At 28.8% G+C, this 26,020-nt stretch overlaps 1 pseudogene; it reads left to right on the top strand.

Moving 5' to 3' along the window:
• The first annotated feature begins 8,219 nt into the window (after positions 1-8,219).
• Positions 8,220-10,435, top strand: LOC124918591 (annotated as a pseudogene).
• Positions 10,436-26,020: the final 15,585 nt, after the last annotated feature.

Here is a 26,020-nt window from a genome sequence, read left to right as displayed (position 1 = left end):
CTTGTATTAATAAACAATTATTTTAATAAACAAATAAAATAAAATAAAACTTATTCTAACAAACAATTATACAAACCGATTTTAACTGTAGTTCGATTCGATATACAAACCAACTGAATCGAATAGTTTACCCTTTAATTATTTAGTTGATTGTTTTATCATCTTTCCAATTATCTTTACAAACAAAAATTACATTAATTGTGACAAAATTAAAGATAAAATACAATTAAATCTATCACACCTTTCTGAGGATGAACTTAACAAATGAGTTTGTGCTTTCTATACACAAATTGGTATTGAAAGTGTTGAAATTTTTTTTTAGAAAGTGATAAAGATTGTGAATTTGAAGAGGGAATGACAGTGTCATTACCTCAAAGGTTGAAAAAAAGAAAAAAAAAGTGTAAGTAAAGAGAAAATAGAGATAAATTATTTAGTTTTTTGACCAATCAAATTGCACCACGTCAATCTCACATCCAAATTCTCTCAACCAATCATTTCTCTTTTTTTGAGCCACACTAGTAGTATATTTGTTGCCTCTATGTCTGAGTTTTGTTAGTTGCTTTCAATTATAAATTCAAGTAGTATATTTGTTGCCTCTATGTCTGAGTTTTGTTAGTTGCTTTCAATTATAAATTCAAGTAAAAGAAATCGAGTCCATAATTAGATTTTCTTGTCCTGAAATTTGTTTTGACATTTAACCCATCTTGTTTGCCATATTTTCTACTATGTCTACATAATTGCATTTCCACAATTTATTTGTGAGAATGATTTCTTTTTTATTTAAGTTGCAAACACTAATTCTTTTAATAGTTAATAAATGATCTCGAAATTCAACATTAGAGATAATTAAAAAAGTTTATTAGTTATAATGTGAAACATCAAGATTGATAAAATGTATTGAACATTTTCTTTATTTTGTTTTTTCCTGCAGGGAGTTCCCAAAGATTAAAATTTCATAAATAAAAGTTTCAGTTGAGATTAAACAAATAAAAATAAATATTGTATTTTTATATAGATCGAAATTGTCACAAAGTAAACAAATTCATAATTTATCGAATCTAGAAAATATATAAAATTCAAATTTAGTAAGTGGAGTCAAAATTATTTGAGAATGAAGAAGATTACAGTAATATAAACCATAAATTTATTGCCATGAGAAACAAATGAAATTGCAAATAAGGCATGTTATGTTATATCAATCCCAAATTTACATTAGTTGAAATGCACCAAAACAAATTCTCTAAATGAAAATTTTAAATTTGTTATAGATTCTTAATTTTCAAATTACACTTTCAATCAAAAGTAAATCTTTCTTTTTATTCAAAATTTTGAAATAAGATTGAATGTTTGAATTTATAATTGTCATCAAACCCCTCTTAGTTTCCCTCCAATAGATTTCATCATGCACTTAAATTCAACAAATAGTAATTTGCTAAGTATGTATATATTTTGTGAAAATATAAAATATTTTTATTTTATCTCATTAATCATAGTTTAGAATGCAAAATAGTTAGAAATAAGATGAAGTTCTCATAATTAACTAAATTTGTTGGGTGACACAGGGAATGTCAAGAAATTGAATTAATGATTCATTCAAAATATTAATTTTATTGTCCTTCCTCATCGGAAACAAATTCAATGATGAGTTTATTTTTATACAAATGGGATTTTTCCCAAGTCGGATCTTCTGCTCTCGATTTCAGTGTTCCCCTATTGCGGACCAATGAAATTGCAAGAGTATTATTTTATTAATAAATCAAAGCTGAGTTGATGGGAGGGAGAGAGTATCCGGAACCCGGATTTCTATACGGATTTACCCCAAACGCCGTTAACGAAATGTCTAGTTAACGTATGGAGTGAAGCTCCCTTCCTCCAGGCTCCATTCAAAAGGAATGCAAATATAAGTTTAGAGCGAAGCTCATTTCGCTCCAAGCGCCATGTAATCAAAGTGTATATAGATATGAGATATGGAGAGAAGCGTACATCGCCAGTAGCCATGTAAAACGGAATAAAGAGATCTGTCTTCAAGGAGAACCATACTTAGCTTTAAGTATTTTCTTACCTTGACGGTCATGTAAAATCCCCAACACATCCATAAAAAGACAGTTTAACTATCATATAAAAACATTTACTCATGTATGTAAATACAAAAATTCACCTAAATTATTTATTTTTAAATTAGAAAAAAAAATTAAAAAAATTATACTAATCTAGAGACTGGATCGAAGCATACTTCGCTTCAATTACTTTATATTGTTATAGAATTGGGCGAAACTTCCTTCGCGCAGGAGCCATGTAAGGCGGAATAAAGAGATCTGTCTTTCAGGGTGAACCATACTTAGCTTTAAGTATTTTCTTACCCTGACGGTCATGTAAAACCCCAACACCTCCATGAAAAGACAATTTACCTATCATGTAAAAAACATTTACTCATGTATGTAAATACAAAAATTCACCTAAATTATTTATTTTTAAATTATAAAAAAATAAAAAAAAAATTATACTAATCTAGAGACTGGATCGAAGCATACTTCTCTTCAATTACTTTATATTGTTATAGAATTGGGCGAAACTTCCTTCGCTCAGGATCCATGTAAGGCGGAATGAAGAGATCTGCATTTCAGGGCGAACCATACTTAGCCTTAAGTATTTTCTTACTCTGACGCTCATGTAAAACCTCCAACACCTCCATGAAAAAACAGTTTACCTATCATGTAAAAACATTTACTCATGTATGTAAATACAAAAATTCACCTAAATTATTTATTTTTAAATTAGAAAAAAAATGAAAAAATTATACTAATCTAGAGACTGGATCGAAGCATATTTTGCTTCAATTACTTTATATTGTTATAGAATTAAAAGGATTGAACACTAAGTTTCATTTCTTTTCCACAACTCAAAAGACTGAAAGTTTGGTTGAATCTTTTTATATCTCATCGGTAATGTGGAGATTACATATTTAATAATATTACACGATAATTATATTTTGATATTATTTTCAAAGATTATATTTCTATAATTAAATTAATATTAAATATATTTATTTCCTTATAAGTATTATATATATATATATATATATTAATTTATAAATATTATTTCGGTATTTTGGTCTATTCCGATATACCAAAATTTTGAAAATCTCATACATTTACCGTACCAATAATTTCGGTATCAATAGAATACATTACATTTTTTATATACCTTAAAAATTAATATTTTCGATATATTGTGGTACAGTATTTTCGATATACATATAATATCAGTAATGTTTCCCACCCTAGTTAGAAGTAGTTGTTAGTTTTTATTTTTTTTAACACATTTTCAATTTTAATGAAATATAAGTTTTAAGGTCTTTATCCTCTCTTTTAGCCTAGCGGTAAAAAAAGACCTCAATGAGGTCTTGAGTTGAGCCTGTTAGACTACTAATTATGCGTCTGGTTAATGATAAGTATGTTTGCGGGCTATATGCTTAACCCGCAGGAATTCGTACTCCATAGAAGAAGCGAAAACTAGCGTTTAAAAAAAGTTTTAAACTCTTTTATTTTATATAAACGTTAGATAACTAATTAAGGATGGGTCGGTATAATATACCTTAACTTATTTTTTAAATATACCTTATATTTTACCAAAAATTTTGGTATACAAAATTCATACTTCTAACTTACCTTGATTTTGGTATACCTTAATTTTGGTACGATACTAATATTATACCTTTTATACCTTAAAAACATATTAACTTAAACAAAAAAAAACAATTTAATATAGTTACTACTTAAACATTACACAAAACAAAAAAATAAAAATATTTATCATAAAATAAACAATTCATTTAGAAAAACTAGCAAAGGTTAAAAATTAAAGATAGTTAAAAAAAATTGGAGTTAACAAGAATAAATATAAGTATAGTTTCAAGTTAGACTAAAGTAGAGGCGAGAGAATAAATTAAGAACGGTCTTTAATTGTATTTGTATCTGCAAATTTATTTTATAAATTGATAATACAATTCGTATTTGTCGGCGTCTGGAAATGACTCAGGAAGCATATATGAAAGGCGTATTCAAGCGAGTTGATCAGAGAGTCAACTTCGGGGAAAGCCCTTAGGCAGCGGTAGTTACAAGATCATCAGATAACTATGAAAGGCATAAAGAAAGAAAGGACCGAGCTGATTCTATAATAAAGATATGGAGAAGATTCATCCCAAAGAGGAGCCTATAGAATAAGTCCTGAGTATGTTAGTCAAAGGTAGGTAGGTAGGTGGCCACTAGTCTTTCTATATTGATAGCATTTTGTCGAGTATGGATGAGATAAAAAGGTCATCATTGAGATAAATAATGGAATCACTTTATTTTTTTTTTTTTATGAAAAATAGATTTCAGTTACTACAAGATAATAATAATAATAAATATTAGTTAATTTAGACATAATTAATAAAAAAATATTTTTTTCAATTTTATTAAAGAATTCAAGTTCATCATCGGTAGGATATTTCTAATTTTCTACAAAAATTAATTTTTTTCCTTTTAGTCACATTTGTGCACACTAGAGCTGGACATTGTGCATAAACGTTCGTATTCGACTCGGGCAAGTCGTGTTAGACTCTTAATCATGTCGTTTTGTGTTGTGTCTTAATCTTATTCGCGTCGTATCGTGTCTTGACCCACTTAAAATATTATGATTCACGGACTCTTTTGTGTCGTGTTATTCATATCTACGAGTTTATTTATATCGTGCTAACTCGTGTTTAAATTCGTGTTTCGTGTTATTCCGACTAGATTTTGTCATCGTGTCAACACAATCGTGTCTTGACACACTCATTTAATTAATTGTTTATTTATATATATTAAATTATATTGTTAGTAAAAATGATAAAATATGATTATTAATTTATTTTAATTTAGAAAACTTAAATTAATTTAATAAGTTAAATTTATTTAAAAAGTTATTTAATATGTAAAATGTGTAAATATAAATTTTAACATATAGTTTCATAAATAATAATTTGAATGTCACTTATTTAAAATGTCATGAATTTATGCTCTTCTCAATTTAATTCATGACAAAATAAAATAAAATAAAATAGGTCATTAAGATATCTACTTCTAGTATAACAACTAGAGCTAGGACAATAGGTTGGATAAATATGAACCGGCACGATCCAACACGATATTTGTACGGAACAACACGATACTTATTTAAAATGTGTTTTAAAATATAAAATAATTATTCGAATACAATTAGTTAAATTTGTTGTTATAAAGTTATTAATTTATTTAAGATATATATTAATACAATTAGTTAAATTTGTTGTTATAAAGTTATTAATTTATTTAAGATATATATTAAGTTAGTTAAATATGATAAATGTGAAATTTTATAATTTTTAAATATTATATAAGAATTTATACCTAATTATTTAATTAGGTATATGATATTTATTGTTATAAATAATTAAAAGTAGTGAAAAAAATTTTATGATAAAATAAAGTTTCTTTTTTAAAATGTTGATATACAAATATTAATCAATTATTATTAATTATTATTGCAAGTAGTGGATATTATTTTAGGAAAAAATATTGTAATTGATATATTATTAATTTTTTATTTAATATAACTAAAAGTAGTTTTAAATTTGTTAGGTTAAAATAAATTTCTATAACTATTCAATATTGAATTTTTTTAAATTAATATTAATTTTATAAATTATATTTTTAGTTAATTAATAATATTATTTTAATATTTTTATTTTATAATTTTTTTTGTTAGGTAAAGTTTTTTATTAACTTGTAAAATTTTGGAGTGATTTAAGATTTTTTAAAACAATTTGATAATAAACAATTAAATATGTGATAATTACTAGGAGACTTGAAAGAGACTTAATAATGTTAATGTAAAAGTGAATAGTTTGAGTTATGAGACTTGGAAAAGACGTGATAATTTGATAATGGAAAAGAAAGTGAGAAATGTGAGTAACAATTAATCCAATTATAAATATATATTATATTATTAAAGTTAAAATTATTATCATATATTTATTATTTAATGTATTAACCATAATTGAATTTATAAATTATTAATAGACTCACATTTCTATTCATATAATTTATTTATTTTATTTATATTTTAATTTATATTATTTAAGTTAATATTTTTTTTATTGTATTTTAGTAAGTTTAATTTTAATTATAATTATTATATTAAAAAATTAAATAATTTATTAATTAAATAAAAATGTAATAGGTTTAGAGAATGTTAATGTGAGTAGCTTAAGTCATGTGACTAATTGTGTTTATGTCGTTTCGTATGTGTATACCCGTGCTTGTGTCGTGCTTATATTTGTGTCATGTCTATACTTGTGATGTGTCTATGTCGACTCGTAACCGTGTTACGATCGTATAAACTCATAATCGTGTCGTGATCATGTTGTCTCGTGATTGTATTGTGTCAACCCAAGTCCCGAGTGAGATAATATCGTATTTTGTTGTTCCGTACAAATATTGTGTTGGATCGTGTCGGTTCGTATTTATCAAATTCATTGCTCAGCTCTAGTGCAAACTAATATTTTCACCATTTTATAACTCAAACTGCTCATAAAAGGATCTACTATTCTTTTACCCAAGTTGAAAGCAAACTCACTGACAACCGTTAAGGATGAGATTGCATAAATATCATTGACAATAATTAAAATGGTTGGATACCAAGTTTCACTTCCTTTTCACCACTCTAAGAAATTGAAATTTTGGTTGAATTTTTTTTCAATCTAACGATAAAATAGAGATTGCATATATTAAATAAAACAGTAAAATTTTATTTTGATATGATTTTCAAAAATTATATTTTTATAATTAAATTAATATCATATATATTTATTTCTTTTTAAATATTATATATTTTTATTTATAAATATTATTTTGGTATTTCGATATATATCTCAATATAATAAAATTATAAAAATCTCATACATTTACTGTACTAATAAATTCGATATCGATACATTACCTTATATTTTGTTTGGTATATTTTAAAAGTCAATATTTTCGATATATTACAATATAATATTTATATATTTATATAAATATATAATAATTATAGAATGGTTTCCCAAAATAACATTGTTTGGCATTTACTCTTCCAAACTAACCTAGTTTGGTCATTCATTCCCAAACTAACCTAGTTTACTATTAAACTTAGTTTTATTTTTATTTTTATTTTTTTTACATGTAAAATTTATTATATATAAACTAAATTATTTATATTTTGATATATATTTAAATTATTATTTATATAAACTAAATTATTTATATTTTGATATATATTTTAAATTATTATTTTTATAAATTTGATTATTTATATTTTGATATATAATTTAAATTTAATTATTTTTTATAAATTTGATTATTTATATTTTAATATATATATATATATATATTTCACTTATTATTGTTTATATAATGTAACAAATATTAAATAATTATAATAAATAATTAAAATATACTAATAAATTTAAAATATTTTAACTATAACAATATAATAATTAAATATTCATAAAAATATTTTTAAATTTATCAATTATTTATTAAATATAATAACAAGATTACCATATTACTATAGTTAAATTAGGGTAATCTTGTTATTATATTAATTAAAAAAGTTATTATATTTAATAAATAATTGATAATTTAAAATGTTTTTATGAATATTTAATTATTATATTGTTATGGTTAAAAATATTTTAAATTTATTAGTATTTATCAATTATTTATTAGAATACTAAAAGGAATATTTATTACCCTATATAAATAATAATTGAAATGTAAATATATATATATATATATTTATTAAAATATAAATAATTAAATTTATAAAAAAATAATAAAATTTAAATTATATATCAAAATATAAATAATTTAATTTATATAAATAATAATTTAAATTATATATCAAAATATAAGTAATTTAATTTATATAAATAATAATTTAAAATATATATTAACATATAAATAATTTAATTTTAAAAGTAAAAAAAATAAAAATAAATAAAAATAATTTTGAATAGTAAATTATGTTAGTTTAAATAAGCAGATGTTTGGGACCGGGACCGTAAACACCAAGTAAACACCAAATAAGGATAATTATGCAAAATTATTTCAAAATTACCATATTTCCTGGTTTTTTAAACCCTACTATAGCTCTACATGATACAAAAACTTCAAGAACACCATAAATTAGAGAGATTCATTTTGAATAATGGCAGGGAGTTGGAAAGGACCGGCGATTGGAATCGATCTGGGTACAACCTACTCATGTGTTGGAGTTTGGCAGCACGACCATGTCGAAATCATTGCCAATGATCAGGGCAACAGAACCACTCCTTCTTACGTTTCATTCACTAAAACAGAGCGATTGATCGGCGACGGGGCTAAGAATCAGGCAGCTATGAACCCAATGAACACTGTTTTTGGTAAGTTTCTGCTTAAGTTATATTCTTCTACTACTTTATATAATTTCCCTAATAACATTTTATGGTTCAGATGCAAAGAGATTGATCGGTAGGAAGTTTAGTGATCCGTTAGTGCAAGGTGACGCCAAATACTGGCCGTTCAAGGTGGTTTCTGGGCCAGAAGACAAACCAATGATCGTTGTCAGCTACAAAGGTGAGGAGAAGCAGTTATATGCAGAGGAAATATCTTCCATGGTTTTAATCAAGATGAAGGAGGTCGCTGAGACCTTTTTGGGAACAAAGGTGAAAAATGCTGTCATTACAGTGCCGGCTTACTTCAATGACTCCCAAAGACAAGCCACTAAAGACGCGGGTGTAATTTCTGGTCTGAACGTGATGCGTATCATCATTGAGCCAACCGCTGCTGCCATTGCCTATGGTCTAAACAATAGGGCAAACAGTGTGGGAAAAAAGAACGTCCTCATTTTCGATTTTGGTGGAGGAACATTTGATGTCTCTGTCTTGACCATTGATGGGTCTGTCTTTAATGTGAAGGCCACTGCTGGTGATACCCATTTGGGAGGAGAGGACTTTGACAACAGAATGCTGAATCATTTTGTGCAGGAATTCAAGCGCAAGAACAACAAGGATATAAGCGGAAACTCACGTGCCTTGAGGAGACTGAGGACTGCTTGCAAGAGGACGAAGAGGACTCTTTCTTATACTGTCCAGACTATGATAGAGATTGATTCTCTCTTTGAGGGCGTTGACTTTAATTTTAATATAACCCGAGCCCAATTTGAGGAGATGAACATAGATCTATTCATGAAGTGTATGGAAACTGTTAAGAAATGCTTAATTGATGCGGATATGGTCAAGAGTTGCGTTGATGATGTTGTCCTGATTGGTGGGTCTACTAGAATTCCCAAAGTACAACAACTTCTTAAGGATTTTTTTAATGGCAAGGAATTCTGCCAGAGTATCAACCCTGATGAAGCTGTCGCCTTTGGTGCTGCAGTTCAAGCTGCCTTTTTGTGTGGTGAGGAAAATCAGAAAATTCAAGATCTAGTACTTCTTGATGTCACTCCTCTCTCACTTGGAGTTAATACACTAGGAGGCATCATGACAGTCGTGATTCCTAGGAACACTACCATTCCCCTCAAGGTGGAGAAAGTCTTTGCTACAGCCGCTGACAACCAATTGTCTATTCCTATTACAGTGTACCAGGGTGAGAGATCGATGTCGAAAGACAATAATCTTCTTGGACATTTTACCTTGTCCGGAATTCCCCGGGGTGTTGGTGCAGTTACTGTATGCTTCAACATCGATGCAGACGGGATATTAGACGTTTCAGCAAAGGTAAATGCAACTGGTGTGGAGAATAAGATGAGAATAAAGCAAGAAAAAGGGAGGTTAACGGCAAGAGAGATAAAAAATATGGTACGAGAGGCGGAGAAATACAGGTTGTGAGGATATGGAGCACAAGAAGGGAGCTGAGGCCAGGAATGCATTGGAGTATTATGCTTACAAAATGAGGAACAATGTCAAGAAGATGATATCGCACTTGGCTTATGGTGACAAGTTGAAGATAGACAACGCAATAGAAGAGGCATTTGTCTGGCTGCAAAACAATCCGCTAAGAAAGCGGCTGTGTTTTTTTTTTTTAGAACGCTGGGTTCCGCTCCTATGGAGTGCGATTAATCCCCGCGGGTTAAGCGCACACACATAGCCCGCAAACATACTTAACCATTTAACCAGGCGCAGAACTTGCCGCCCGACGGGCTCGAACCCAAAAACCTAATGGAGGCATGGGGATATCCATCTCTTTTTCCCGCTAGGCTAGAAGAGGGGATGCGGCTGTGTTTGAGGTCAAGCTTAGGGAGTTGGAAAGTGTATGCAATTCCATCATTTCCAAGGCTCATGATGCTGGTTTTGGGGGACCTTAGACAAGTTAGACAAACTGTTTGTATACAATTGATCACGGATTGCTCTGCTAGGAGAAGTGTTGCTCCCCTTAGAAATGTCAGTTTCTGTTGCTAAAGTTATTCATTTTGCGAAGTCCTCTACCATCTTATGTAATAGTATTATTATGCGTGTAAGTTGCTGTGTTTAAGCCAATGAATGTTTGTTTAGGACGAGAACTGGAATTGAAATATGTTTGTTTGGCAGTTTAAATGAACTTTCTTTCACTCCATTCCATTATTCACTGATTGGCATTACAATTTAATTCAATTTTTCAAGAATTACAATTTTAATTTTTTTTTTTAAATGTAAGAATTGGATTGTAATTTAGTTACAATTCTATAAAATATGAATCTTATCTTACCTAGGTTTTGCATTATGCCAATTTCTTAAAAAAAAAAAAGTTGTCTCAGACTTTTGAGCTTAGTTGACATGCTGCAATAGTTCAATTCTTATTCTTACGTGACTTTTTCTTTTTTTCTTTTTCTTTGATTACAAAAAAAAAAAATTGAGGCTTGACAAGACAATTCACAATAAGCAAGTTCATCATCAAAATAATTGAAGAAAATTCCGGGCTCAAGAGAGTAGGTTATGATTTTATTTTGTTATGTTATTGTCCCATTTATTGCCAATAAGGTGCAAATAGATCTTCTGCTAACGAAATTTTTATTCTTATTAATTATAAGGTGCAAATAGATCTTCTGCTAACGAAACTTTTATTCTTATTAATTATTTTATTGTCTGTATAATTATATATTATATAAATATTTAAATTAATTTGTATGAATTATTTTATAATTTATATAATTATATATTAAATATATATTATATATATAAGAACATTTAAAACAAAAATTGTGTAAGATATTTATATAAATTTATAAAAAAAAATATTTTAAAATTTATTTGTAAAATATTTAAATGAATTTATTTTAATTATTTTATATAATTATATACATATAAAATAATATTTTCAAAAATTTCTATAATATATTTAAATAAATTAGTAAAATAAAATATTTTAAAATTTATTTTTAAGATATTTAAAAAAATATATTTAAATTATTTAATATAATTATATATTAAATATATATAAATATTCATGTAAAACCACTAACACATTTATACGTTCATTTAAAAAATTTATGCTTTCATGTAAGTCTGCAAAAGAATTAAAAAATGAAACAAGCGCTACTTGGTGAGGCTTGCTTAACAAGTTATTTACAGCGCTCAAATGAGTGAAACAAACACTACCTGATGATGTTTGCTTCACTAAGTATTTGTAGCGCTATAGGAGTGAAGCAAACTTCATTATGTATTTACATTTGTAAGATATTTAAATGAATTTACTTTCATTATTTTATATTTTATATTTTATATGATTATATATATATATATATATATATATATATATATATATATATATATATATATATATATATATATATATATATATATATATATATATATATTGCGGTACCTGGTGAGGTTTGCTTCACTAAATATTTGCAGCGCTAATAGAATTGAAGCAAACTTCACTAAGTATTTATATTAATCATTCATTTGTGCTTGCTTCACTTTTATTTACATTGTTATTAAAAGTGAAGTTAAGTTCACTGAAATAATAATTTAAATAAATAGAAATTTTTCTGCTACACTCTCACTATTTACTTTCTCTCTCATCGATTTTTCAAATCCTAACACGATTCTTCTCCAATACAATCTTCTTGCAAAAATAAAATTTGATGGGGGTGGCGTTGAATGTTCTTTTTGGTCTTTGAGATGATGTTAATGCAACATTGGATCCCTTTAAGTGACATCTGCGATTTCTCTGTTAGAAATCATCTGTCGAGTTTTTGTCTTCTTTTTGTAGATCTGGGTAAACAAGATCTACAAGAGAGTGTTCATCTTCTTTTCTATTTTTAATGGTCTTCTCAAAGTGTCCGGATGAAACCGTTTGTTAACCAAGTAAAATCCTAAACGATCTTCTCGTATTTCTTAATAGTTACAATGTCGGCCATTTTAACAGACCAGATCTTCTGCTAACGAATTGGGTGTTCCCCTGTTGCGGACCAATCAAAACACAGCATTATTATTATATTAATAAATTAAAATTGGGTTGAAAGAAAGAAAGAGAATCCGAAACACGTATTTTATTTCGGGTTCAGCAGAAACAGAAATGAGTGAAGCTTCCTTCGCTTCACTCTGTTTTACATGACCATTGAAGAGACAGTCTACACTATTTTACATAAGGTTATCCATGTAAGACTGATTGATATATATTCACTCAGGTTAATATAAAATACATTCATGTAAAAGCAGTTTATATGATAGAAGTGAAGCAAACTTCACTTGATATTAAATTTGTAAGATATTTAAATGAATTTACTTTAATTATTTTATATGATTATATATTAAATATATAAATATATATATATATGTTCAAATTTTTTTGTAATATATTTAAATAAATTTTTAAAACAAAATATTTTAAAATTTATTTGTAAGATATTTTAAAAAAAAAATATTTAAATTATTTTATATTTTATATAATTATATATTAAATATATGTAAATGTTCATGTAAAATCACTTACACATTTATGTAAAAACATTTATACGTTAATGTAAAAGTATTTATGCCTTCATTTAAGTCTGAAAAAATATAAAAAAAACAAGTGCTACCAGGTGAAGCTAACTTCACCTGGGTATTTACAGCGCTCAAATGAGTGAAACAAGCACTACCAGGTGAAGCTTGCTTCACTCAATATTTACAGCGCTGATAGAAGTGAAGCAAACTTCACTTGATATTAAATTTGTAAGATATTAAAATTAGTTTATTTTAATTATTTTATATGATTATATATTAAATATATATATATATATATATATAATAATATATTCAAAAAAATTTGTAATATATTTAAACAAATTTGTAAAACAAAATATTTTTAAATTTATTTGTAAGATATTTTTAAAAAATTATTTAAATTATTTTATATTTTATATAATTATATATTAAATATATATAAATGTTCATGTAAAACCATTAACACATTTATGTAAAAATATTTATATGTTCATGTAAAAACATTTATGTCTTCATGTAAGTCTGCAATAGAATAAAAAAATAAGCGCTATCAGGTGAAGATTGCTTTACCTGGGTATTTACAGCGATCAAATGAGTGAAACAAGCACCATCAGGTGAAGCTTGCTTCACTCAATATTTACAGCACTGATAGAAGTGAAGTAAACTTCACTTGATATTTACATTTGTAAAATTTTTAAATTAATTTATTTTAATTATTTTATATGATTATATAATAAATATATATATATATAACATGTTCAAAAATTTTTGTAATATATTTAAATAAATTTGTAAAACAATATTTTTAAATTTATTTGTAAGATATTTAAAAAAATTATTTAAATTATTTTATATTTTATATAATTATATATTAAATATATATAAATGTTCATATAAAATCACTAACACATTCATGTAAAAACATTTATACGTTAATGTAAAAGCATTTATGCCTTCATTTAAGTTTGAAAAAATATAAATAAAAAAAACAAGTACTACTAGGTGAAGTTTGCTTCACCTAGGGATTTACAGTGCTCAAATGAGTGAACAAGCACTACCAGGTGAAGATTGCTTCACTCAATATTTAAAGCGCTGATAGAAGTGAAACAAACTTCACTTTATATTAAATTTGTAAGATATTTAAATGAATTTACTTTAATTATTTTATATGATTATATATTAAATATATATATATATATAAAACAACATGTTCAAATTTTTTTGTAATATATTTAAATAAATTTGTAAAACAAAATATTTTAAAATTTATTTGTAAGATATTTTTAAAAAAAATATTTAAAATATTTTATATTTTATATAATTATATATTAAATATATGTAAATGTTCATGTAAAACCACTAACACATTTATGTAAAAACATTTATACGTTCATGTAAAAGCATTTATGCCTTCATGTAAATCTGCAAAAGAATAAAAAAACAAGCTACCAGGTGAAGCTAGCTTCACCTGGGTATTTACAGCGCTCAAATGTGTGAAACAAACACTACCAGGTGAAGCTTGCATCACTCAATATTTACAGCGCTGATAAACATGAAGCAAACTTCACTAGGTATTTACATTTGTAAGATATTTAAATTATTTTGTAAATATATTTAAATGAATTTGTAAAACAAAATATTCAATTTTTTAATATATTTAAATAAATTTGTAAAATAAAATATTTTAAAATTTATTTTTAAGATATTTAGAAAATATATATATTTAAATTATTTTATATTGTATATAATTATATATTAAATATATATAAATGTTCTTGTAAAATCACTAACATATTTATGTAAAAACATTTATACGTTCATGTAAAATCATTTATGCCTTCATGTAAATCTGCAAAAGAATAAAAAAAAACAAGCGCTATCATGTGAAGCAAGCTTCACCTGGTAGCTTGTTTTTATTTTTTTTATTCTTTTGAAGACTTACATGAAGACATAAATACTTTTACATGAACATATAAATGGTTTTACATAAATGTGTTAAAGGTTTTACATAAACATTTATATATATTTAATATATAATTATATATAATATAAAATAATTTAATTTTTTTTAAATATCTTAAAAATAAATTTTAAAATATTTTGTTTTACAAATTTATTTAAATATATTACAAATTTTTTTGAACATGTTGTTATATATATATATATATATTTAATATATAATCATATAATATAATTAAAATAAATTAATTTAAATATCTTACAAATGTTAATATCAAGTGAAGTTTGCTTCACTTCTATCAACATTGTAAATATTGACTGAAGCAAGCTTCACCTGGTAGTGATTGTTTCACTCATTTGAGCGCTGTAAATACCTAGGTGAAGCAAACTTCACCTAATATCGCTTGTTTTTTTTTATATTTTTTGCAGACTTACATGAAGGCATACATGTTTTTACATTAACGTATAAATGTTTTTACATAAATGTGTTAATGGTTTTACATGAACATTTACATATATTTAATATATAAATATATAAAATATAAAATAATTTAAATATTTTTTTAAAAATATTTTACAAATAAATTTTAAAATATTTTGTTTTACAAATTTATTTAAATATATTACAAAAAAATTTGAACATGTTATTTTATATATATATATATATATATATTTAATATATAATCATATAAAATAATTAAAGTAAATTCATTTAAATATCTTACAAATTTAATATCAAGTGAAGTTTGCTTCACTTCTATTAACGCTGTAAATATTGAGTGAAGCAATATTCACCTGGTAGTGCTTGTTTCACTCATTTGAGCGTTGTAAATACCCAGGTGAAGCTAGCTTCACCTGGTAGCGCTTGTTTTTTTATTCTTTTGCAGATTTACATGAAGACATAAATGCTTTTACATTAACGTATAAATGTTTTTACATAAATGTGTTAGTGGTTTTATATGAACATTTACATATATTTAATATATAATTATATAAAATATAAAATAATTTAAATATATTTTTTAAAAATATCTTACAAATAAATTTTAAAATATTTTGTTTTACAAATTTATTTAAATATATTACAAAAAAATTTGAACATGTTGTTTTATATATATATATATTTAATATATAATCATATAAAATAATTAAAGTAAATTCATTTAAATATCTTACAAATTTAATATCAAGTGAAGTTTGTTTCACTTCTATCAGCGCTGTAAATATTGAGTGAAGCAATCTTCACCTGGTAGTGCTTGTTTCACTCATTTGAGCACGGTAAATCCCCAGGTGAAGCAAGCTTCACCTGGTAGTGCTTGTTTTTTTTTTTTTTGCAGACTTACATGAAGGTATAAATGCTGTTACATGAACATATAAATATTTTTACATAAATGTGTTAATGATTTTACATGAACATTTATATATATTTAATATATAATTATATAAAATATAAAATAATTTAAATAATTTTTTAAATATCTTACAAATATTTTGTTTTACAAATTTATTTAAATATATTACAAAATTTTTTGAATATATTATTATATATATATATATATTTAATATATAATCATATAAAATAATTAAAATAAATTAATTTAAATATCTTACAAATGTAAATATCAAGTGAAATTTGCTTCACTTTTATGAGCCCTGTAAATATTGAGTGAAGCAAGCTTCACCTGGTAGTGCTTGTTTCACTCATTTGAGCGCTGTAAATACCTAGGTGAAGCTAGCTTCACCTGGTAGCTTGTTTTTTTATTCTTTTGCAGATTTACATGAAGGCATAAATACTTTTACATGAACGTATAAATGTTTTTATATAAATGTGTTAGTGGTTTTACATGAACATTTACATATATTTAATATATAATTATATAAAATATAAAATTATTTAAATATTTTTTTAAAAAATATCTTACAAATAAATTTTAAAATATTTTGTTTTACAAATTTATTTAAATATATTAAAAAAAAATTTGAACATGTTTTTATATATATATATATATATATATTTAATATATAATCATATAAAATAATTAAAGTAAATTCATTTAAATATCTTACAAATTTAATATTAAGTGAAGTTTGCTTCACTTCTATCATATAAACTGCTTTTACATGAATGTATTTTATATTCACCTAAGTGAATATATATCAATCAGTTTTACATGGACAACCTTATGTAAAACAATGTAGACTGTCTCTTCAATGGTCATGTAAAACAGAGTGAAGCGAAGGAAGCTTCACTCGTTTCTGTTTCTGCTGAACCCGGAATAAAATACGGGTTCCGGGTTCTCTTTCTTCTTTTCAACCCAATTTTAATTTATTAATATAATAATAATGTTGAGTTTTGATTGGTCCGCAACAGGGGAACACCCAATTCGGTAGCAGAAGATCTGGTCACCCTTTTTAACAACTATTTCTTAACGTATCGACACGTCTGGCACGTTCGGCACATCGACCAATCATGTGGACCCATAATTATATTCGGGTTCAGGTCTCTTTCTTTATTTCAATACAAAGCATCATTTAATAATAAAATAATAATGATGCATTATAATTGGTCCGGAACAGAGGAATAAAAGATTCAGTAGTAGAAGATCTGATCTGGTGGAACCACAATTTTTACAGCTTAGGTCTTTGTTTGATGAAGGTTTAATCTAAATAATTCAATCCCATCATCAATCAAATTATTCAAATCATCTACTAAAATACCTTTACTCTATGTTTTATAACAATTTAAAATAAATACAAATAATCTTTTAGTGAATAACCTCAAATTATCCCTTTCTTACCCAGATTATTTCTAAATAACCCTACATCAAACAAGCTCTTATTATAATATTCAAGACAGGTACTAGAGAGATAAAATTTTCTTCTTCTTGTTTTGTTGTGCAGTTCATACATGTACATCAATAACAATGAATTGAGATAGATCCCTTTATGTAAGTATGTTAAAGAAGATCTTCCACGTGTGCAATAATGTGATTTATATTTCTCATGCAAGAATTTTGATATGATTTTGTTGTTCACTCAATAATTATTTATAAATATATAAATTGATATGATTTTGTTGTTCACTCAAATATTAATTTATTAGTTCCTATACTCGTTTAAAATCATTATATAATAGATTTGGATAATTTTTCCTTATTTATATATATATATATATATATATCACTAGTAGAAAAAGGGGTATTAGTAAGGGCGAAAACCGTTACTGAAAGTATCGAACGCCGTTACTGAAACATAATTGTAACGGCAAATAAAACCGTTACCAATCGTTACTAAAAGTTACGTTACAGAAACTTCACAGGTATCAGTAACGGCGTTCGGAAACCGTTACTGATAGTCAATGAATAACAGTAACGGTTCTAGTCGTCTTAAAACCGTCACAGAAACAACACAAGAATCTGTAACGGTTTTCGAAAACCGTTACAGATAGTAATGGAACAACAGTAACGGTTTTAACCGGCTAAAAACCGTTACTGAAAAGCAGTAATATCTGTAACGGTTTTCGAAAACCGTTACAGATGCTTGTGTTGTTTTTGTGACAGTTTTTTATTTGTTAAACCGTTACAGTTAGATTTATAGTAACGGTTTTTGAAATTATTTAACCGTTACTAAACCCTAATCGTTTTTTTTTACAAATTTTTACCTATTTAAAACCACAATCATCAATAACCAATAACCAAAAACCAAAAAACACACAATCATCAATAACCAAAAACCAAAAAGCACACAATCATCAATAACCAAAAACCCAAAACTACAATCATTAATTCAAAACAATAATCATCCACAATAATCATCCACAAACTACAATCCATCCACAAACTATAATCCATCCAAAAACTACAATCATATCACAAATTCACAAAAACCATTAATTAACGTATTTCAAATTACATTAGACGACTAACCAGAATTCAAGTGGGAAAGCGACGATCAAGTGGAAGGGCATCATCTCTAAGTAGGAGGGGCATCATCTCGAGTGGGAGGGGCAGGTGGAAGTTGATCACGGGGAATCCTGGATAATAAGAAGTTCATCGTCGATCTCATCTCAAGCATCTCATCCCGCATTCTATCACGCTCCCTTCGAGCTTCTTCTCGTTCATCTTGACGTTGCATCAATAATTCTTCGCGCTCCATTTCACACTGCCTTTGTGCTTCCTCACGCTCCATTTGACGCTCGAGTAAGGCTTCTTCGCGCTCTCTCCGTGACTGAAGCTTCTCAGCTTCACGCTCCTCTCGCATCCTCTGCATCTCCTCCAGTAAAAGTGCATTTTGATCACGGAAATTTTGCGTGTCACTGCGCTGTGTGCTAGTACCACCACGAGCATCAGGTCTAAAAGATCTAGGTGTGACATCGGAGCCCAAACCCACAACTCGCCCATGTCCCTGAGACCCGAATGCGCACTCAGCCAACTGTAATTCATTTCTATTCAGGTCTTCTTCTATAGCAGTTCGCAAGGCAGTCTACAAACACAAATTACATTTGATTACATACATACATAAAATAAATAAAAGAAATATAACTAATAAACACGACTTACCACTTTTTCTTGAATAATAGGGGGAACCTCCGGATTTGGATCTTGCAGAGTCGGTTTCTTTGTATGAGTGTGCAGAAATAATTCCGCAAAATTAGGCGACGTACCGGTAGTCTTCTCCTGTACAAATTTAATAATTAATAAAAACGTAATAACATTATAAACTTTGTTATTCAATGATAAAACGAACCATTTGCTTCTCCACTTGCGAAAATGAGATGCTGCCCGCATGATTCTTGTACACAACATGCGACCTATTTTGCGCATTCACAGTACTTGTTTTCTGCAAATAAGAAAACATTAGTGTTTAATGAATGATTAATGTAAGAGCTATTTATAAACACATTAATTTACCTTGAATTCCGGCGTGAGAAAGCGCCGATCAAGTAGATAATTCCAATCACTTATTTCGATCTCGGGAGGGGGATTTGCCCTAATCGCTTGCTCGTTACCTTCATGGGCTTTAATGTACATGGTGTTCCAATGACATCTCCATCTATCCCATAATTTGTTGGCTTGAAATAAACTTTGTCTTCAATAGTTGTTGATGTCATCCCCCACATCCACGAAAGGATCCTAAATAGTGAACAATAAAATACGATTATAGATTGTGTTGAATACATAATGGACTTAATAATATAAAAAGTTACCGTGATAGCCATCCATATGTGATCTAGCTGTGTGGAGCTCAGGTCCGACCAACGCAAAGTCCTATGAGGTAGTGCATTGGAGTCTCGAATGACACTCCCAATATGCCTCGACCAAGCTGTCCTATTCTCGCACATTGATTTACCATCAATAGGGTTAAATTGAAGAGTCATCTTTTGCCCCGCTTGCAATCTACCAACAACTTTATTCTTGTTCTTGCCCCGTCTCCTCCTCGAAATAGATCCTAAAATTAAACAAAAAATTATATAGGATCACAACAACTAACTTAAGCAAAAACACAAGTACCTCCATCTTGCTCCTCAGACAGGGGCTGTGTCTCATCATCATCATCATCGGGGATAGCCATACTTATCAACTTTAATGCCCCGATCTTTGTGATAAACATCAAACCATTTGCATTTTAAGAGAATCACTCGTCTTCCACAAAAGAATATCACTTCTATGATTTCATTGATCACTCCATAGTAGTTAATAGTCTCGGTCCCATTATTACCAACAACCAAAACCCCGCTATTTTGGGTAGTCAAGCTCTCGTCATGTTTTTCAGTGTTAAACTTGTACCCATTTATTTTGCACGAGTTATATTTCTTTGCATACAATGTAGACCCACGTCCTAAAATCTTAAGATTCGTTGTCCTATCGGATTGATCGGTTAGTTGCTCCACCTATATAATAATTAGAAATTATTGTTAAACTAATTGTCATATACTAAAAAAGAAAATTGTTGAGACGATTACTTACTCTTTCTTGGAAATATCTAACGTATTGTTTATCCCGAGCCTCATTGGAAATATTAGGAGGGCATGATTGAACGAAATCGCTGCGCAAATGACAGATTAAATTATTACTTAAATCATACCTCATAATGACATTAATGGACTTACTTATAATAATCTTCAGCTTCGCGACAATTTTTTAAAATGTACCAATGAGCACGCTCACGATCACCCGGTTCATATGTGTAGGATGTGCCATTAGATAAGTCTTCCATAGTGATGAAAATGGAAAATGTTGTACTTGTATTTATCGATTCATTATCTGACTCTTGATCGTCCAAATATCGGGCACATATGCTCATACTCTCATTCAAAAGGTAACTCTCGCTGATTGAACCTTCTGGAAAGTTCCTGTTCCTAAGGTATTTCTTGAGTGTGCTCATATATTGTTCAACTGGATACATCCATCGATACTGAACGGGCCCTCCAAGACAAGCTTCAACAGAAAAATGAACTGGCAAATGCACCATTATATCAAAAAAAGAAGGTGGAAAGATCTTCTCCAATTTGCAAAGTGTCAAGACAATGTCGTCATGTAATGTTTCTAATTGCCCGCGTTGTAAACTTTTTTGGCAAAGCAACCGAAAGAACCTTGCTAAATTCACCACGGCATCGTACACATCATCGAGAAGTAGGCCACGTGTAGCTAGTGGAAGGAGATATTGTAATAGAATGTGACAATCGTGACTCTTCAATCCTGAAATTTTTTTCTCCTCCATGTTTACACACGCCCCAATATTTGAACAAAAACCGTCGGGCATTTTAATATCTTTCAAAAACTGACATAAACGTTTCTTATGTTCTGAGGACAATGCATAGGGGGCCGGCGGACACCGAAGAACACCATCAACTTCAACCGGATGTAAGGAATGTTTTATGTTCATTATGACCAAATCTTTCCTTACTTTAATTCCATCCTTGGTCTTTTCTTTGAAATTCATTAAAGTTCCCAACAAACTATCACATATATTCTTCTCAATATGCATTACATCCAAATTATGTCTCAACATCAAAGATTTCCAATAAGGCAATTGAAAGAATATACTGAATTTGTTCGAATTATCACCTCGGGATTCATGTATAACTTTCGTTTTCTTAGGCAGGTACTTTGTCAAACAAATTTCCTTTAGATCTCGCGCCTGCAATTGAATTTCGGAACCCGATAATAGTACAGGAGGACCTTTATGCTCCGTATGCCCGTCAAACGTATCGGTCTCTTTGCGTCATCGATGATTAGACGGGAGGAATCGTCGATGATTCATGTAACACTCCTTCTGGCAATTTGTTCACCTCAAAGACGCGGTGTTCTGATTACAAGACGGACATGCCAATTTACCCTTTGTACTCCATCCAGACAAATTTCATAAGCCGGGAAATCATTAATAGTCCACATAAGAGCTGCCCGTAAATTAAAATATTGTTTTCTGCTTGCATCGTATGTCTTCACACCGGTATTCCACAATTTCGTCAACTCTTCAATAAGTGGCTCTAGAAATACGTCAATACAATCACCGGGACTCTTTGGTCCTAGAATGAGCATTGAAAGAAGAAAATTGTTTTTATCCATACATGTGGTAGGAGAGACGTTGTAAGGGATGAGAATAACGGGCCAAATGCTGTACGATGTTTTTCCGCTAGCAAAAGGTTGAAAACCATCACTAGCCAAACCAAGTCGCACATTTCGAGGTTCTGTTGAGAAATTTGGGTACAAGTTATCAAAGGTCTTCCATGTCATTGAATTAGCAGGATGCCTCAACACATCATCTTCGGGATTGTTATCTTTATGCCAAGTCATGTGTGGAGCAGTTTTGGAACACATGTATAATCTTTGCAACCTCGGTTTTAATGGAAAATAGCGCAGCGACTTGTTGGGTATATACTTACCATTCACCTTCGTTCGAATTGCACCATTAGATTTATTGACATTCCACCTAGAAAGCCCACAAACTTTACATTGCTGCAAATCCTTATCCTCTTTACGAAAAAGCATGCAATCATTCTTACACGCCTCAATTGTTTCGTACGATAGACCCATGTCTTTAATGAATTTCTTGCACTCATAATACTAATTCGGTAGTTGATTATGAATTGGCAGTATTTCCTCCTTCAACAAACTCAACAATAAATCAAATGACGTGTTTGTCCACTGACCTACATTCTTGATGTGAAGAAGTTTAAGAATAGTTGAGGCTTTGGAAATGCGAGAACCTTCATACAAAGGTAGTTTCGAATCGTCCAACAATTTGTAAAACGTATTAGCATCATCAACGGGAGGCTCATTCTCACTCGGCCGTTCATTATCAATGTTGACATTAGGGTACAAATTACCAATAATATCTTCCATTAGATGATCCTCAACAATAATATCTTCCATTAGATGATCCTCACAAACTTCAACATGTTCGTCTTCCATGATATTAGTCTCGTTATTTGGTGGTTCATTGATCGATTCGTCTTCAATTTCATCATCTGATTCATCTTCCTCCACATTCTCGGTAACAGCATTTACAAGTTGACGTCCAATTGATCTCTTTTCACCGTGAAAATACCGAAACCCATAATTTTGTCTTATTCCATATACAATCAGATGGGATCTAACCACACTCTTATTCTCATATACTCGATTTGCACACCTTACACAAGGACATGCAATCGATGATCTACCTGTGGACCTTTCAGCAAATTCTATGAATTTGTCAACCCCCTCACTATATTTAGGATCGGTACGAAGTATAGTCATCCATGTTTTATCTGGGATTTCCATATAACCTAACATACAAATTAATAATCCAACAACCTAACATCAATAATCAAACATATAAATCATTTATTAATGTAATAATCCTATAATCTAACTTAATCAAATAAACCAACAATCCATCAATAATCTATCATACAAATTATCCACTAACCTAACATACAAATTATCCACTAACCTAACATACAAATTATCCACTAACCTAACATACAAATTATCCACTAACCTAACATACAAATTGTCCACTAACCTAACATACAAATTATCCACTAACCTAACATACAAATTATCCACTAACCTAACATACAAATTATCCACTAACCTAACATGAATAATCTACTAACAATATAACATTGATTGTAAATAAAAACTAACCTGAATTTTGAAGTGCAAACTACAATCCGCGGCAGCAAAGACAATGGCAATTTGAAACAGCAACAATTGAAATTTATGCAACCAACCTAATAGAGTACCTAATATGTAACAAATTAGTGTTCTAGTTATACAGGCTCAGTTGTCAATTTCAAATGTAAGAAAAAATATACTTCTATTCACAAGAATGTGCTTCACCATATACTACTACTTACATTCCTAATGGCATCTGAGCATATATACTACTACTTACATTCCTAATGGCATCTGAACATACTTGTTTCAGAAAAATTCACACATTATTAGAGAAACAACACATGATTTTTCACATCACATATATATCACATCACATATATATCCACAAATCCACTTATCACCTGGATGCAACACATGATTTTTCTACATGGAATTTAGATCTAGATTAAGAATCTAAACAATTAAACATTTTCATGAGATTTAATGTTTAAACTTTAGCTGATTAATTAGGGTTTGAAATAAAAATATATATATAAAAAAAGTAAAGTACAATTTTAATAACTTACTACTCTTCTTGCTCACAGAATCACATCCAACATTGGAGTTAGTCCTGATCAAGTTCTTTGAGGCAAAATCACAGCCAACATTGGAGTCGTTTGCTTGCATGCTTGAAAACGGATGAAAACGCCCAAAGTATCTAGAGAAGAGAAATCAGTAAGAAATCAGAAATTTCGGGATTGAACGGCAGTTATTAATATCACTATGAATCCGAAATTCTGAAAAAATAAGTACTTACCAGTTTGATCGGAAGGCAGTCGCAGCGGTGATCGGAGGGTTTGCGGGCAGACGTTGGAACAGAGAAGAGGGAAGAAGAAGAGAGGAGGGAAGAAGAACTTACCTGATTTTGCGGCGGTGATCAGAAGGTTTGCGGGCGGATGATCGGCGGAAGAAGAAGCGTGTTGGAAGAAGAAGATCGACGGAAGAAGAAGGTTTGAAGATCGGCGGAAGAAAACGGAAGAAAACGGGCACGGAAGAAAACGGAAGAAAAGAAAGAAAGAAAGAAAGAAAGAAGGAAGAAAAAAAAAGGAAGAAGGCGCGGGTTTTAATGGGTGTCTGTAACGGTTTTTCATTAACCGTTACAGATACTAAATAGAAAAAGATGAAAAGACGGCCAGTTTCTATAACGGTTATAGAGGAAACCGTTACAGATAACATATTAGTAACGGTTCTTGAGATAAACCGTTACTAATAACCTTCGTCAAATTCTTAAACTGGTCCCTTATCTGTAACGGTTTTTCATTAACCGTTACAGATACCAGCAGAGAAAGATGAAAAGGCGGCCCACTTTCTGTAACGGTTATAGAGAAAACCGTTACAGATAACTTATCAGTAACGGTTTATCTCTAAAACCGTTACTAATAACCTTCATCAATTTCTTAAACTGAGCCCTTATCTGTAACGGTTTATTTAGCCGTTACTGATGTATTGATAATTGTAACGGTTTATTAAAACCGTTACTGATAAGAATTATTAGTAAGGGCGTTCGAGTGCCGTTACTATGAGTCGTTACAGATGACCTATTTTCTACTAGTGTATAATGATGTTTATTTTTAAAGTGTCCGGATTGTAGGGTCGAGAGCTATGGTTAATTTGAATATATATGTGAGAGTAATGGATACTTGAGTCGGATTATGGGTTGACCCGCCCATAAATTTAAAATAGTTAAAATAAAATTAAAATTGTTATAGATATGGTTCGAACTTGCAACCTAATAAAACAAATACAACTAACACTTTATATTTTAAATTTAACACCAAATTTGATTAACGCGGGACATTTTAACAATATAAGTTCAACTTTTTAACTAACTAATATATATATATATATATAATGATGCTTAATTTTTAAAATGTCCGGATTGTTGGGTCGAGAGCTGTGGTTAATTTGGATATATATGTGAGAG

Source organism: Impatiens glandulifera, unplaced genomic scaffold, assembly GCF_907164915.1.
Source record: "Impatiens glandulifera unplaced genomic scaffold, dImpGla2.1, whole genome shotgun sequence".
Classification (NCBI taxonomy): Eukaryota; Viridiplantae; Streptophyta; class Magnoliopsida; order Ericales; family Balsaminaceae; genus Impatiens; species Impatiens glandulifera.
The sequence above is the reverse complement of the archived record's forward strand: the minus strand, read 5'-3'. Positions and strand labels throughout refer to the sequence as shown.